Genomic DNA, 12,862 nt, shown 5'->3' on the forward strand with positions numbered 1-12,862 from the left:
TAATGGCATGGGCTGCATGTTTTATACCCCTGATGACCTGACGTTATGAAAGAAGGGACAGCAACCGATATAGGACCCAAGATTTTGTTAATCAGGCTGACTGAGTGCTACTGCAAGCAGATAACCCAAAAGTGATGACTGCAACAGTGAATACACTTGAACATCTACATTTATGGTAAGTGTACACAACTGTACTTTATGAGTAAATCTCAGATCATACAGCTATGATATAGTAACACTAGTCACTGATGTTGATAACATGTACCTCAATGATAAGTAGTTCTGATTAAATCTCAGATCATATAGCTATGATATAGTAACACTAGTCAATGATGTTGTTGAGAAGATATAACTCCATGATAAATAGTTCTGAGTAAATCTCAGATCATACAGCTATGATAGTAACACTAGTCACTTGATGTTGTTGAGAACATGTACCTCCATGATAAGTAGTTCTGAGTAAATCTCTGATCCTACAGTATGATATAGTAACACTAGTCACTGATGTTATTGAGAAGATGTACCTCCAGGATAAGTAGTTCTGAGTAAATCTCAGATCATACAGCTATGATATAGTAACACTAGTCACTGATGTTGTTGAGAAGATGTACCTCCATAATAAGTAGTTCACAGTAAATCTCAGATCATACAGCTATGATATAGTAACACTAGTCACTGATGTTGCTGAGAACATGTACCTCCATGATAAGTAGTTCTGAATAAATCTCTAACCCTACAGTATGATATAGTAACACTAGTCACTGATGTTGTTGAGAACACGCAACTCCATGATAAGTAGTTTTGAGTAAATCTCAGATCATACAGCTATGATATAGTAACACTAGTCACTGATATTGTTGAAAAGATGCACCTCCATGATAAGTAGTTCTGAGTAAATCTCAGATCATCCAGCTATGATATAGTAACACTAGTCACTGATGTTGTTGAGAGCATGTACCTCCATGATAAGTAGTTCTGAGTAAATGTGAGATCATACAGGTATGATATGGTAACACTAGTCACTGATGTCACTGAGAACATGTACCTCAATGATACATAGTTATGAGTAAATCTAAGATCATACAGCTATTATATAGTAAGAATAGTCGCTGATGTTGTTGAGAACATGTACCTCCATGATAAGTATTTATGAGTAAATCTCAGATCACACAGCTATGATATAGTAACACTAGTCACTGATGTTGTTGAGAACATGCAACTGCATGGCTTGGTAGTTCTGAGGAAATCTCAGATCATAAAGCTATGATATAGTAACTCTAGTCACTGATGTTGTTGAGAGCATGTACCTCCATGATAATTAGTTCTGAATAAATCTCAGATCATACAGCTATGATATAGTAACACTAGTCACTGATGTTGTTGAGAAGATATACCTCCATGATAAGTAGTTATGAGTAAATCTCAGATCATACAGCTATGATATAGTAACACTAGTCTCTGACGTTGTTGAGAATATGTTCCTCCATGATAAGTAGTCATGAGTAAATCTCAGATCATACAGGTATGATATAGTAACACTAGTCACTGATGTTGTTGAGAACACGTAACTCCATAATAAGTAGTTTTGAGTAAATCTTAGATCATACAGCTATGATATAGTAACACTAGTCAATGATATTGTTGAAAAGATGCACCTCCATGATAAGTAGTTCTGAATAATTCTCAGAACATACAGCTATGCTATATAGTAAAGCTAGTCATGGATATTGTTTAGAAAATGTACCTCCATGATAAGTTGTTATGAGCAAATCTCAGATCATACAGCTGTGAAGTAGTAACACTACTCACTGATGTTGTTAGAGCATGAAACTCCATGTTAAGTAGTTCTGAGTAAATCTCAGATCATACAGCTATGATATAGTAACACTAGTCACTGATTTTGTTGAGAACATGCAACTCTTTGATTAGTAGTTATGAGTAAATCTCAAATCATGCAGCTTTGATATAGTAACACTAGTCACTGATGTTGTTGAAAAGATATAACTCCATGATAAGTAGTTATGAGTAAATCTCAGATCACAGCTATGATATAGTAACACTAGTCACTGATGTTGTTGAGAACATGTACCTCTATGATAAGTAGTTATGAGTAAATCTCAGACCATACAGCTATGATATAGTAAAACTAGTCACTGATGTTGTTGAGAAGATGTACCTCCATAATAAGTAGTTCACAGTAAATCTCAGATCATACAGCTATAATATAGTAACACTAGTCACTGATGTTGTTGAAAACATGCAACTCCATGATAAGTAGTTATTATTAAATCTCAAATCATACAGCTCTGATATAGTACCCTAGTCACTGATATTGGTGAGAACATGCAACTCCATGATAAGTTGTTCTGAGTAAATCTCGGGTCATACAGCTATGTTATAGTAACAATAGTCATCACTGATGTTGTTGAGAACAAGCACCTCCATGATAAGTAGATTTTCTTTGTGTTTCACTGTTGCAGTCATCACTTTTGTGTTATCTGCTTGCAGTAGCCCTCAGTCAGCCTGATTAACAAAGTCTTGGGTCCTGCATCATTTGCTGTCCCTTCTTCCACGACGTCAGGTCATCAGAGGTATAAAACATGCAGCCGACGCCATTACATCAGTCTTTCTTGCAGTGCGGTGCCCAAAACAGAAGCAGTTCGCAAGTGCTGGACGGCCGACTCCTGAAATTTTTGTTTTTGAGTTTCAGAACCGAAGTCTTGAACTAAAGCTAAGTACCTCATTGGGGAAACTTTTTCTTGCTCCTTACCGATGTCAGTAAAAGTTAATAATTGCATTACTTGTTGAAAGCAAATACCTCATAAAGATTTTTATTCGTAGTATATTCCTTGTCTAGGCTCTGACCACAATGTACCGTGCTGTCGGTTTTGTGCTTTATTTAATCAGCGAATTATCTGTCGTCGGTATATTTTTGCCTCAAAATATTTCGGTTCTCTGTTTAACTATCCAGAAATGTCGTCAGTCAGCCATCCGACTACCGGGATTCCGAAAAAGCACAAGGATAAAGACAGAGACAGTCCGTCAAGGTCCAAAAATGCCGATGATGCTTCTCCTAAGCCTGTCACCAGTTCACTGGTACTCAGTGAGGCGCTTTCGCAGCCCCTGATACCCACTACTTCTGATTCGCAGGCCTCTACTGATACCCATTTGGAGTCCGGTATGCTGCAAGATGCTTCAGCTATGGAACCTGTGGATGTCTCTACCTTGGATGGCTCCAGAGCCACTGTGCAGGCGCTGGCTTTTGAGGGTGTATTCAGGCCTATGGACTTGGATATTGAACCGATGCCTCCTTCTTCTTTCAGGCCTAAATCTCAAACCATGCCCAAAAAACTGATGCCCAGGCCGCATGCTCAGGACTCTATGCCTAAAAAACCAAATGATAAGAATGGCTGCAGATCTTATAACTCTAATAAGGGGAAGCCGGCCTCCCTCTTCTAAGAGACCTAGGACTGAAGTTGTTTATGAATCTTCTGACCAGGATTCTGATTTTTCTGATTCTTCTGATAATTTGGATTTGCCCTTATCTACTTATGAGGATTCTGATGCAGAGGACGCTATTTCCTCTTCTTCCCCTTCAGAGGATTTTTCTTTTGTTGAAACTTTACATACTCTAAGGGAGCATTTCCACTGGGAAACCCAGGATTTTTCTGATTCAAAAAAGAATCTTAGTGATTTCTTACTCCTGCCTCAGCATAGGCTTTTAGCTATTCCTCTAGTACTAGACACTGTTGATGATGCTTTTTCGGAATCTAGTTTGTTCCCTGATTCCTTGCCTCCTGTTCCTAGAAAACCTGACAGATATTACAGGGTTTCTGATTCACACAAGTTCCTTTTTAAAAATCCTATTGTGGATCCAGAGACTATTTCACAGGGACCCAAGGGCATTAAGGCTTCTACTATTAAAAATCCTACCCCTTCTGATGGAGACTCTAGGGCATTGGATAGATGGGGTAAGAAGGTTTACACTTCTGCAACCTTGGCCATTAGGGCTTTAAACTGCCAGTTTCATATGTTAAAGTGCCAACAACATGTTATTGGCTTGTGTAAACAGAAAATTATGTTGATTCCTGACTGTGCAGAAAATAAAGAATTACAGGATTTAATGCATTCTGCTGAACAGGTTGGAAAACATACTTTGCAATGTGGATTTGATTTTTTAGAGGCCTCTTGCAGGGCTGCTATTACTGGTTCTGTCCTCAGAAGGCATGCTTGGCTTAAGGAGCAATCTTTACCTGCTCATGTTAAAGCTAAATTGTTGGATGATCCCTTAAATCAGGACCGCCTGTTTGGCAACAAGGCTGAGAAGTTCTTAAAAGGATGGAAGATAAAGCTAAATCTATGCAAACTATTTAAGATTTCTTACAAGTCCAGCCTCCTAGATTTAGTAGGCACTGTTCCTCTAAGAATTGGTCCTTTCCAGCCACTTCAAGGTCTTCTCAAACCAAACCCAGACATAGCAGAAACCCCAGGTTTCAGTCCCAGGGGACACACAAGACTAAGCAGTGGGGGGGTTTCCGCACCCAAATCAGGGAATAGTAAGACTCCCCCCTGTGGAAAACTGTCTCAATGACTTGCTTCTTAAACTTCCAATCACTTCCCAACTAGACGCTCCTTTAGGTGGAAAGATTGGTCTGCAGGCCAAAAACTGGGAACTCATTACCCAGGACAAATGGGTTTTAAATATAGTGTCCCAAGGATACAGATTTCACTTCCACACCTTACCAACACCAAACAGGTGGCCAGATTTACCCCCAAATCAATGGGCAGACACCCAAAATCAAGTACTCTCTCTCTTAAGCATGGGGTCTATTCAGTTGGTACCAGAAGAGGAAAAGGGACAAGGGTTCTGTTCGAGACTTTTATGGGTACCCAGAAAAGGCAATACATGGCATCATATCCTGGATCTTTCTACTCTAAATACCCTTCTGGTGATTCCAAAATCCAAGATGCTGACTCTTCATCAGCTGCTTCCTATGCTAGGCAAAGTTGCATGGTTGGCAACACTAGACTTAAAAGAAGCATACGTGCACATCCCTATCAGGGCGTCTTGCAAGAAATACCTACGCTTCAAAGCAGGCTACATGCACTGTCAGTTCTCTGCACTGCCCTTTGGCTTATCTACTGCATCCAGGGTATTCACAAAGTGCCTAGCTCCAGTCATTGCATTCTGCAGGCAAAGAAATATTCAAATATACCCATATCTGGACGATTGTCTAATTCAGGCAGAAAGCCAAAACATACTTTTGAATCATCTGGCCTTTGTTCAAAGGGTACTGACTTGTCTGGGGTACACCATAAATGAAAAGAAATCACAGCTGGTACCCTGTCAACAAATTATATTTCTGGGAGCAAGCTTGAATATAACTTCCCAAATGGCTTTCCTCACGCCAGAGAAACGGATTCATTTGACAACCTACTTAAAAAAGTGGCCACAAAAACCCAGTTATCTGCAAGGCAAATACTGCAAGCCTTGGTTTTTATGGCCTCCTGCATTCTTCTAATTCCATATGCAAGGCTGCATATGAGGAAACTGCAATGGTATCTCAAAAGCCTATGGTGTCAACATTCACAGGCTCTAGAGGCAATGATTCCTATCATACCTTGCCTACGCCTAGAGTTCCTTTGGTGGGCAGAGGCCTGCCACCAAAACAGGGGACTACCATTCACGCTACCCCCTGCCACCCAAACCTTAACAACAGAAGCATCAGACTATGCATGGGGGGCCCACCTGGCAGGGAAGTACATTCAGGGCAAATGGAACCCAAATCAAATGCACCTGCATATCAATCAAAAAGAGATGTTAGCTGTACAGAATGCTCTGACAGCCTTCAAGGACCACATTCTTCCAGGACAATTAATGATAAAGACGGACAACACCACTGTTATGTGGTACATAAACAGGGGGGTACACATTCTTACACCCTCTGCAGATTAGCCATTGCATTGTGGAATACAACCCTGAGCTATCAGGTACATTTACAAGCTCAATTCCTGCCAGGAAAACTAAATACACTGGCAGACAAACTAAGCAGAAACCTCATGGACCCACATGAGTGGAAACTGGAACCAAGGATGTTCGACATGTTGACAAGCAAATTTGGAAGCCCAGATATAGACCTGTTTGCCTCCCCCCAAAACTATCAGTTGGACAAATTCTGCACAAGGACTCCTCACAAACAAGCTTGGAAAGTGGATGCTCTGTCCTTCACCTGGAAAAACAGTTTATGCCTTTCCTCCTCTGCCTCTGTTCTCCAAAGTACTACTAAAGATCAAACAAGACAAACCAAGGACGATTTTGATTGCAGCAGACTGGCTATGCAAACACTGGTACCCCCTCTTGTGCAGTGTGTCACTGTGGGCCCATGGCAGCTGCCTCAGACTCCTACTCTATTGTCTCAGCAGGAGAACTAAATTCTGCATCCTCAACTTCAAACACTGAATGTAGCAGCCTGGCTAATTACATAATTTCTCCTTTACCATCCCTCAGTAAACCAGTGATGGATATCATTTAAGAGGCAAGGAGGCCTAGTACCAGAAAGTCTTACGCTGAAAACTGGAAAAGATTCTGTGCCTGGGGCCAATCTCAAGGGATGAGCATGACAGGGCCCAATTTACCTCAGATCTTACAATACTTAACTGAGATGCTTCATAAGTGCCTGTCTTTCTCCTCCATCCAAAACTCATGCCTCAGCCATCTCAGCTCATTATAACACAGAACTACCCCTCTTCTCTCATCCACTGCTTAAGCAGTTTCTCAGAGGGGCCAGAAATCTATGACCACCCAGGAGAGTTTCAACTCCAGCCTGGGACCTTATCTTTGTATTGGAAAAGTTCACCCTTCCTCCTTTCGAGCCAGCTGCCACTGCGGACTTAAAATTCCTTTCTTGGAAACAGCTTTCCTTTTAGAAATCACTTCAGCAAAAAGGGTATCTGAATTACAGGCCATCATGGCAGTGGAGCCTTTCATCATCTTTCATGCGGATAGGGTGTCCCTCAGGACCAATCCATCCTTCATGCTCAAGGTGCTATCCAGTGTGGCTTTTAATCAGTCCATACATTTGCCAACCTTCTTTCCAAATCCACAGATCAAAGGGGAACGGATTCTGCACTCCTTAGACATGCACAGACAACTTAGATTCTACTTGGACAGAACTAAACCTCAGAGGAAATCTGATCAACTGCTGGTGGCATTTGCTGCAGGAGCAGAGGGGAAGGCTATTTCAAAGCAAACCATTTCCAAATGGATAGGCCATTGCATTCATTTTTGCTACAAACACCATGGAAAACCTATCCCACAGGGGATCAGCCCCCACTCTACCAGGGCTGCATCTACCTCTACAGCCTGTCTCAAAGGCGTCCCTACCAGGGACATCCTAGAAGGTGCTACTTGGAGTTTTGTACATACTTTCACCAAGCATTACCATCTGCCAATTTTCTCTAAATCCAGAGCTGGCTTTGCCACTGCAGTCTTGCAGGGGCTTTTAACTGGTCCTAATTCTATTTAAATTCCTCCTCCCATCCTCAGCTTTGGGAATCTATCTAAAAGTGATGACTACAACAGTGAAACACGAAGAACATAGTGCAGTTGTGTAAACTTACCATAAATGTAGATGTTCAAGTGTATTCACTGTTGCAGTCCTGGTTACCCTCCCTCCAGCCCCCTTCGTTTTCATTTTTGGATATACCTCTACTTTCCTTCACTATCTTCAAAAGCTTTCTGGTGTATTTGCTTTTTTGTTGGAGGTATAACCTTGTATATTTATAGATTTAATTGCTTCCCATTAAGGGGGCACGACATCTGGGGCAAGAAAAACTGATGCAATGGCATTGGCTGCATGTTTTATACGCCTGATGACCTGACATCATGGAGGAAGGGACAGCAACTGACACAGGACCCCAGATTTTGTTAATCGGGCTGACTGAGGGTTACTGCAAGCAGATAACCCAAAAGTGATGACTGCAACAGTGAATACACTTGAACATCTACAATTATGGTAAGTGTACACAACTGTACTTTATGAGTAAATCTCAAATCATACAGCTATGATATAGTAACACTAGTCACTGATGTTGTTGAGAACATGTACCTCCATGATAAGTAGTTCTGAGTAAATGTCAGATCATACAGCTATGATATAGTAACACTAGTCACTGATGTTGAGAACATGTACCTCCATGATAAGTAGTTCTGAGTAAATCTCTGATCCTACAGTATGATATAGTAACACTAGTCACTGATGTTGTTGAGAAGATGTACCTCCATGATAAGTAGTTAAGAGTAAATGTCAGATCATACAGCTATGATATAGTAACACTAGTCACTGATGTTGTTGAGAAGATATACCTCCATGATAAGTATTTATGAGTAAATCTCTGATCATACAGTATGATATAGTAACACTAGTCACTGATGCTGTTAGAACATGTACCTCCATGATAAGTATTTCTGAGTAAATCTCAGATCATACAGCTATGATATAGTAACATTAGTCACTGATGCTGTTAGAACATGTACCTCCATGATAAGTAGTTCTGAGTAAATCTCAGATCATACAGCTATGATATAGTAACACTAGTCACTGATGTTGTTGACAACATGCAGCGCTATTATAAGTAGTTATGAATAAATCTCAGATCACACAGCTATGATATAGTAACACTAGTCACCGATGTTGCAAGCATGTACCTCCATGATAAGTAGTTCTGAGTAAATTTCTGATCATACAGGAGTTCTGCTGTGGCGACCCCTAACCAGGAAAAGCCAAAAGACACAACAACAACAACAGTATGATATAGTAATACTAGTCACTGATGTTGTTGAGAAGCTGTACCTCCATGGTAAGTAGTTATGAGTAAATGTCAGATCATACAGATATGATATAGTAACACTGGTCACTGACGTTGTTATGAACATGCAACCCCATTATAAGTAGTTCTGAGTAAATCTCTGATCCTACAGTATGATATAGTAACACTAGTCACCGATGTTGTTGAGAAGATGTACCTCCATGATAAGTAGTTCTGAGTAAATCTCAGATCATACAGCTATGATATCGTAACACTAGCACTGATGTTGTTGAAAAGATATAACTCCATGATAATTAGTTATGAGTAAATCTCAGATCATACAGCTCTGATATAGTAACACTAGTCACTGATGTTGTTCAGAAAGAGCACCTCTATGATAAGTAGTTCTGAGTAAATATCAGGTCATATAGCTATGATATAGTAACACTAGTCACTGATGTTGTTGAGAACATGTACCTCCATGATAAGTAGTTCTGAATAAATTTCAGATCATACAGCTATGATATAGTAATAATAGTCACTGATGTTGTTGAGCGTCCATCAAATACAATTTTCTTAATACTGATACATCCATACATACAAATACTTTGGGCACAGGCAATAATGTCCTTCTAGCCTGTCAACATACTAAAATATTTATTACCATAATGAGTGTCCAAGTTCTTAAAAATATCTGAAATATTCCTTGCTTTAATATAATTTTGTAGTTTATTTCATGTATCGGCTACTTTCTCTCAGAACTAATTAGCATATTTGGAAAGAAGATAGGTTACTGTAGGTGTCTAGCTATGTTTCCTTCTTATCCTGCTGCTGTGGAACATACCTGGTCTAAAGCAGAAATAACTGACTCTACTCACACAGCTAGAGATGGCAGCTGCACCCCCACCCCCATCTGCTGTAAATACATTCCCCAGTTAACTTTTTCTTTTTAGTTATCAGTAAACCAAGATAAAGCTCTAGGCGAATAAAGGTAACCCAGTAGATACACTGGAATTGCCCACTTGTAAAATAGAGGCAAAAAGCTACTTAAACTGCCACTTTTTGTTTGCTTCAAACTAGGTATCTACCCAGAAAGGACACAGCTGAAATCAGGTCTATAGATTGTTATTCCCTACTAGATTCTAATAACTCCTAACAATTTGGCTATTTAGACACTTACCCTGCAATCTTTAGCCTGGGGGGGTTCTAGCCCACTCTGTTCGCTACGCTCATTTCACTCCCCTCCCTGCCCCCCTATTCCCACCCGTCCTCACTTCCTTTACATTTATTCTTAGCCTTAACCCCACACCTTATTGCCAGCAATTAGGCTACACCACTACTCACCCTCTCCCCCTACATCCAACACAGTCATGCTACTACCTAATATTATAACAATCCTAACCTGCGTAGTTCTGGCTCACATTACATCCTACCAAGGCTCCACAGTCACATGCCCCAACAGCTTCCACTGTACTCTCTCAACACCCTCCCTCAAACATTTACATTATAACTCACAACCCCTGCCACCAAAACCATCCTGCCAATACACACACTCCATTACCAAACACCTAACACACTCAAAAATAAAATATCCCTAAGATACCATAAGCAATTTACTATGTATATAAAATATATCCTAAACACCCTCTATAAACTAGCCCTCGCTGGAGACATTCATCCAAACCCTGGTCCTCCCAAATCTAACCCAACCACAAACCCTAATCCAAGCAGTCCCCCCACAACTCAACTCCTAACCAACAAGAAAGCAACAGACCCACTTATAATGTCCCTAAACATCAGAAGCATATGCAATAAAATCCAAGAACTACATGCCAGCATAAGCATATATTCCCCAGATATCCTCTTGCTAACTGAAACCTGGCTCAAACCTCACATCAAAAGTGAGGAAATACTTCCACCTGAATACAACATCCTTCGCATAGACAGATTGTCCAAGAAAGGATGTGGTGTAGCATTGATATTTAAACACTACCTCAATATTCAGCTCCTAAACTTATCTGCCCCTCACCACAACAATGAAGAAATCCTTTATGCCAATCTCAAACTAAATCCAAACAAATAAATCAATATCATAGGATGCTATTTCCCACCAGGGCAAAATATCACATCCCTAGAAAATCTCCTGAGCTGGGCTACTCTATCTCTATCCCAGAAAACCATAATTCTCGGTGACTTTAATATGAACTGGCTATCCTGTAATAACAGTCTCCCAACCATTCACCTTAATCTCCATGGGTTCACTCAACTCCTTCAATCCCCTACCTGAATCAACAAAACCCCTAACAATCATACCTTACTTGACTGGATCCTTGTCAACAAAGCCCTCACTCTTACCTAGCAGGCTACTTACCTGATAGTCTTAGTGACCACTCCCCCACTTTCCTAATTCAGCACCACACAAGCAATCTGAAGCCCATTATCTACAGGCAAATATGGAGCAAGTCCAACTTCAACTCCAACTCCTTCATCTCCTCCCTGCAAAGAATTAACTGGTCACCACTAAAATACCTCAACCTAGATGGGGCTGTCCACTTTTTCAACAATATCTTCCTCTCCATCCTAAACACCCATGCTCCTGTAAGAAATGCCAAAGTCAGATCCAGACATGCCCCATGGTTACAAAAGACCACCAGAACCCTAATGAAATCCAGACATAAGGTCTGGGAGCACTGGCGACTAACAAAAAATAACTCAGATAGGCAACCATTCCTTGAACTGCACAATAAAGCCAAAAAGCATATAAAATTAGACAAATCCCTCTACTATAAATCCACCCTAAACTCTACCAGCAACAACCCTAAGCAATTCTGGTCCACTATTAACAATATCCTCCACCCAGGGAAGGTTGATACCCCCTAGCCGTACATTCCCCCCCTCCTCCAGCAGTATTGCTGAATCCTTCAACAAACACTTCACTGAAACTATAACATCTCTAAAAAAACAACACTTTACTACAACATCCCCCCCAACTTCTTTCCCTAAACCCCCCACTTCTCTTTTCTTCTTTACCTCAGTACCTGCCTCCAACATAAAAAGACTATTGTCAAACTCGCAGCTGACAACCTCCCCTCTGAATACTTGAAAATTGCAACTGATACACTAGCCTACCCAATTTCAATTCTAATCAACTGTTCCATAACAGAAGGCTATGTTCCCTCGATATGGAAAATATCCCACATCATTCCCCTCCAAAAAGGCACCCCCCCCACTGACCTCTCCAATTACCACCCCATTGCTATCCTCTCCCTTTTCTCCAAGATACTTGAAAAATGCATCAACACCCAGGTCTCCAACTACCTCCTAGCTAATAATCTCCTCTCCAAATCCCAACATGGTTTCAGGCCATATCACAGCACTACCTCTGCTCTGCTCTCCTTCACCAACACTATACTTCATCACAAAAACAATGGCCTCTTCTCTACTGCCGTATTTCTAGATCTCTCAAAGGCCTTTGACATGGTATCTCATGAGCTACTACTCTCTACTCTCCCCAACCTCTCCTTCTCACAACCAGCCTGCAACTGGTTCCACAGCGATCTACACAGATGCCAGCAATCAGTAATCTGGGACAATATCACATCACCTCACCTCACAGTTACTCTCTGAGTTTACCAAGGGTCTGTCCTTGGCCCTCTGCTTTTCTCACTTTTCACTAACAACCTACATACTGCCACCGCACAAGCATCTCTTATACAGTACGCAGGTGACTCTACTCTCATCTGCTCTGCCCCCACTCTACCAGAACTACAACAAATCACACAAAAATCATTATCTTCTGTAGAAAGCTGGCTATTCAATGCTCAGCTCCTACTCAACCCAAGTAAGACAAAACTCCTGTTCCAACCTTCCAAAGCCACCCAAAACACCCCCCCAGTTCAACATTCTTGCCAAAGACAACCATCATCTCTCCATCAGAACACACAAAATTACATGGTGTGGAAATAGACAACAAACTTAGATTTGACACCCACATATCTCTCACAATAAAAAAAGTTCACAAGAAACTTGGTGCATGATACTGAAGCCGCCAATT

This window comes from Protopterus annectens, chromosome 6.part0 (assembly GCF_019279795.1).
Source record: "Protopterus annectens isolate FY-2018-M chromosome 6.part0, PAN1.0, whole genome shotgun sequence".
NCBI lineage: Eukaryota > Metazoa > Chordata > Ceratodontiformes > Protopteridae > Protopterus > Protopterus annectens.